The sequence below is a fragment of the Penaeus japonicus genome, unplaced genomic scaffold (assembly GCF_977035675.1).
Source record: "Penaeus japonicus unplaced genomic scaffold, GWHDUDI00000001_assembly GWHDUDI00000010, whole genome shotgun sequence".
NCBI lineage: Eukaryota > Metazoa > Arthropoda > Malacostraca > Decapoda > Penaeidae > Penaeus > Penaeus japonicus.
This window is the reverse complement of record NW_028234412.1, coordinates 1350513-1356982: the sequence shown is the minus strand read 5'-3', so window position 1 is coordinate 1356982 and position 6470 is coordinate 1350513.

Genomic DNA, 6470 nt, shown 5'->3' with positions numbered 1-6470 from the left:
CTTGCTCCTTCTCTCTTCCCTCCTCACTCCTTCTCATCTATCACTCCTTAATACTCCAGCCCTACCTCTCTCTTGCACTCTGTCTCCTTATCTCCTTCCCTCCCCTCCTTCTCCTCCTCCATAAATAGACTTCCTTTCCCTCCTACTCCTTCTTTCGCCCTATCTCCATCCTCTCTTTCTCGGTTCCTTCCCTACCCACTTAAAACCTTCTCTGTTACCTCCTTAATCATCCAGATCCCTCCTCTCCTTCTCTGTCCTCCTTTTCATCCTTCCCTCCCCTCCTTCTCTTCCTCCTTTTCTCCCTTCCCTCCCCTCTTTGACTTCTCTTTTTCATCTATCGCCCTCACCTCTTGTATCCTCCCCCTCAATCACAATACGTTCCAAAATAGAGAGATTGGTTATGGCGAGATATCTCAAGCATCCTTGTATATTCATGAAGAGGCAGAAAGAAGATAGAAGACACAAGAAGGTAGAAGGAGATACAAGGTTAAGTTTATCACTATTTTGGGAGGACTGTCGTATTACTGTTGGTAATTAACGGAATCTCCTCCTCTCTGTTTATCTGTTAACAGTGTGGTTCTAACGTATTGTTTGTGTGTATGTATGTGTGTGTGTGTGTGTTTTGTTTGTTTATTTCGCTTTTCTTTTATTTTTGTCAATGCATTTTTTGGTGTGTGTGGTGGGGAGGGGGGGTGCAGTGGGAGACAGTGGGCTGTAGACAATTTGATAGATAGACATAGGCAAAGGCAGAAATAAGTAACGGATAGGTAGTTAGATAGATACAGGGAGAGATAGAGAAAGAGATAGAGACAGACAGACACACAGAATCGGAAGGATAAAGACAAAGCGACACATACATAAAGAGGGAGTAAAACAAAGTCGAGGAACACAGGAAAAGGAAACAGAGAAAAGAGGCGACGAAATAAGAACGAGGAACACAGAAAAGGAGACAGAGAGAAGAGGCGACGAAATAAGAAAAGAGAAAATGAAAGACCGTAGACATAAGATACAGTGAAAAACGACAACCTACATTTCAGGACTGAGACCAGAGCTTACGGAGATGCTCACATTTCTCAATCAATTTCGTGAAGAAAAGAGAAAAATACGAACTTTCTGGAATATAAAAATCCTTTTTATCGAATGAAAATATAATCTCTAGAATCTCTTTTTTTTTCCTCTTGTGGATTTACTTCAAGAAAAGGATTAGATTATCTATAAAGCGGTAGGATGATGACAAAAGATAGCGTGGCTCTTAAGAAGATATCTATTTCTCTTCACAAAGAACCATTCTAAAAACGAGACTATATCACCCAGAAAACATACCTACATAAAAATCAAATAGATCTTCTAACTCCACCCCGCCTCCATCCTTTTTTCTCCTCTTATATATATATATAAAATCGTCACAAAACGTGATTTACCCTTTTTTCCCGACCATAAATTTTGGAGTCCACCGATCACAAAAATAACTGGAAACTGGCATCGGAGTCCCGTAGATTTTTATATATGTCATTAGGTTGGCAGAGTGTTAGGGGGCGTGGCGGTAAGACGAAGGAAGGAAGAGGGACGAAAGAGAAAGAATGACAGGATGAGAGAGAGAGAAAAAAATAATCAGAGTGAAAGAGAGAAAGAAAGGAAGAGAGATATGTAGACAGATAAAGAGGGAAAGAGAGAGAAAACGTGATAAATAAATACTGTATATAAATCGAATAGGTAGAGAGAGAAAGAGAGAAAGATAGAGGGAGAGAGATAATGAAGGATGGGAATAGAGAATATAACGGAACAAAGATGAAATATAGAAGAAAACAAAAATATGAAAATATACAAAGGATGTTGGGGAATAACTTAAAAAAAATAAGGAAAGAAAAGAAGAGAAGAAAATACGAGAGATGGAAGAGAGAGGAGGAAAGAAACATGAGCATGAAGAGAAGTATAGAGGAAGAAAAAAGAAAAAGGAAAAGAAAATAGAAGAGGAGACGAAATAAGAAACGGAGAAAGAGAAGGAGGGGGGAGGAGAGAGGTATGAAAAAGGAAGAAAGAGAAGGAGGGGAAAGAAAGAGAAGTAAAAAAAGAGGAGAAAGAGGAGGGGGGGAGAACAGAGGGGCAAAACAGAGAAGAAAGAGAAGGAGGGGGGAGGAGAGAGGGGTAAAAAAGAGAGGAAAGAGAAGGACGGGGAGAACAGAGGGGTAAAAAAAATAGAAGACAAAGAAGAAGGTGGGAGAGAGAACAGAGGAATAAAACAGAGAAGATAGAGAAGGAGATGGGAGGGGGGGGGGGAGAGAGAACAGAGAGGTAAAACAGAGAGGGAAGAAAAGGAGCCGGTGGGGGGGGGGGAGAGGACAGCGGGGGAAGAGAAAAGTCCTCCCTAAGCGGATTGGAAGAAAATCCCTAATCCGCTCTCTTCCTCGTGACATTTTTTTTTTTCTTTTTCTTTCTCTCTTTCCTTGCACTTGCTTATCCTTCGCCTTGTCTATCGGGGTCGGAAATGGGATTGATAGATAGGGCTGATAATTGGAATAATGTGGAGAATAGGTATTGGTAATAGGTGATAATGATGGTGTGCATACTGATGATCATGATGATGGTGGTTGTGGTGATGATGATGATGGTAATGACGATGATGATGATGATGATGATGAAGAGGAGGAGGAGGATAATGATGATGGTGATAATGATGGTGTATATACTGAGGGTGTGATGATAAGGTGGATAGAAGAAAGATGGGGGGATGATTATGATGGTGATGATGATGAGGATGATGAGAATGATGATGGTGGTTGTGGTGATGATGATGATTATGATGATGAGGATGATGAGGATGATGATGATTATTATTATGATGATGATGATGGTGATGATGATGGTAATGATGTGATGATTATGATGATGATGATGATGACGATCATGATAATGAGGAGAATTATGAATTCATTCATGATGATCACAAAATTTGATAATAAGAATAAGATGATAATTAGAAGGATTATATCATTTATGATCATGATGATACTCATAATAACGAAAAGGATGATTATGAGAATGACAATAATGATGACGATAAATATAAAGATGATACTGATAACAATAATGATAACAAAACATGATGGGAAAGATAACTAGGACGATAATGTTAATAATAATCATACTTAATAAAGTAATTAGATGCAATAATCACAATGGTACTTATAACAACAACACCGACCACTACTAGTAACAACAACAATCAATATTATTAATAATGATAAAAAGACTGACCAAAGTTATACGATTTTTTTATTTTTATTTTCATTGATGCATTTGACAAGAGGGTGACGACTCATGTCAGGTTAGTGACAGGGATTAATTGACAGTTGACCGGTCTGGTTAATTATTTGGAATAGAACGATGTTTTTGGGACGAGTTGCTTGCAGCCAAACATCAATAACATTTTAAGTGTATCGTTGCATCGGTAAAAAAAAATGATAATAATAAATAGTGGAATAAATAAGAAAGAGAGAGAGATACAGATAACAAAACAAAATAAGTAGGAATTGTATACGTGGCTTGCAAATATCATGTAATGCATCTTTCATCCGTCCAGGCAACATATAAAAAAAAAAAAAAAAAAAAAAAAAAAAAAAAAAAAAGGAAAAATAGATCAATAGAATGGAAAAAACAACATTTAAAATCAACTTATTCTTAGCTACAACGATTAACCATATAACAAGTAAATAAATAAACAACAGATAAACAAACAAAACACCTGGAAGATAAGAAAACCATCATTATTTCTCCACCGACCTAACACCCCCCCCCCCCCCCCCCCCCCACCCCCCTCCCCCCCCCCCCCCCCCCCCCCCCCCCCCCCGTCCCTTCCTCTCTGCCCTTCCGCCCTTCCTTGTCATATACGGTGACACATGTCATATCAAACGAAGGGAATATATCATTGTCTCTTCACTCACTTCAGTCATCAGTTCGTATGATTTGATTAATACGTGACTTGTCATTGAGTCTCCTTCATTCAGTGATACGGTGGGATGACCTTATTTGTGACCTGAGATCTGCGGTCTCTGGGTTGATGATGCTTCCTCTTTCACTGTAGTTCCTATATATATATATATATAATATATATATTAATATATATATGTATATATAATATATATATATAATATATATATATATATTATAAGATAATATATATATACAATATATTTGCGATAAGCAAATGTGTGTATATCTATCTGATGCTATCTGAATCTATAACTATCTATCTATCTATCTAATCTATCTATCTATCTATCTATCTATCTGCTATATCTATATCTATATCTATATCTAAATTATATATATATACATATATAAGTATATAAGAAATATATAGTATATATATATATATATTATATATATATATAATATATTATATACATATATATATATATTTAATATATGACTGCCAAAACATCTTTTTTTTTCCCGTGTTGAAAAAAAACGGCAGAAAATTCCTCACTATACACAAAAGACGTAATATGTTTGTGTATAGTAGGTTTTCTGACCCTCCATATATATATATATATATAGTATATATATGATATATACATAATATATATATTATATATATTATGATATGATATATATATAATTCTATACTATATATTATATATATATATATATATATGTACATCATACATCTTACTCTCAGAAATCGGTCTTTCTCTCCCTTTTTATCTTTCCATTTCTTTACGTGTATATGATTAATTAACTCCTAATCACCTCATTATTCTTATCTGTCAAATCCAGCTTCTTCTCTTTTCCCGGAGCTAAGGTTCATAGTAATTCAATTTCATGTCTTAATAATGATGAAGACGATAGTAAAAATAACACAACAATAACTAATGAAAATAAAATTGGTAAAACAAAACAACAACTTGATCAGCCTTAATAGTTGGAGACACATCATTAGAGAAATTTTAACTTGTCATTTTTGATTAATTAATCAAAGAGATATTGATCATTAGCTGAAGAAAATCTTTATCAGGGTATACATGTAAAAAGAAAACGAAAATGAATAAACAGAGACCTGGGGAAAAGAGGCACTGGATGTTTTTTTTTGTTTTTTTTTCATGAAGGTGGCCAATTTTCGATTTATATTTACATATGCACACACGTAAAAAAGAAGAAGAAGAAAACATATATATAAACACACACACACACACACACACACACGCACACACACACACACACACACACACACAAACACACACACACACACACACGCACACACACACATTCACACACACAACAGCATACTCACACACATATATATATATATATACTATGTATGTATATATATATCATATTTCTATATATATTATATATATATATATATATATATTAATATAATATATATACAGATATACATGTGTGTATATAATGTAATATAATATAATATATATTTCTACCTACATACCATCAATATATCATATATATAATATATTTTAATATATAATCTCAATAATATATATATATATATATATATGTATATATCATAATTTTATATGTTCATAAATAGAAAGACAGATGGACTCACAGATACCTTCCCCCATCTCTCCATCTCTTCCCTCTTCCTATCTCCTTTGATTAATATATTATCTCATTTGGTGTTCTTATTTCATGTTTTTTTTTCCGACGATTTCTCATTTTATTTTTTATTTTTTTTCAGAGCGCCTTTTTTTCTTCCTCTCTTGTGCGTGATCTCTTTCTTTCTTTCTTACTTATTTTCTTTTTTTCTTAAGAGTGGCCAGGCAATAAATTCTTCCTTTATACACATTGACGATCGAGTTGGCATTGATGTACAGGATGAGGAAATAGTTGGACCGGAGAGGGGAGGAGGAGGGGGGGGGAGGAGGGGAATAGGAGGGGGGAGGGGGAGGGGGAGGGAGAGGGGGAATAATGAGGTTGAAGGAGAAATAGAAGATGGAAATGGAAAAGGATAAAGGAGGAGAAGGAGAGAGATGGTAAAGGAACAATTGGAGAATAACGGAAAATGAGAAGAAAATAGTGGAAGGAGGAAGGAAGGAGATGCCACAGATGAATGAAATGGAAGAATATATATTATATATATATATTTATCTATATATATATATTATCTATATATATATATATATATATAGAGTTATATAAGTATATATATAAAGTTATATATAGATATATATGTCATACTATAAGATATATTATATAATAATTCATATACATATAATGTATTATTATATAAGTATTATAATATATATATATATATTATAATACTAATATTATATATATATATATATATTTATATATACATAATACAATAATATTATATGTAAATTATATATATATAAGATATATATATATTATATATATATATTATGCATATATATATGAATACACATGTGTATATATATAATATATAATATAGTATATAATATAATATATATATATATATATATATATAT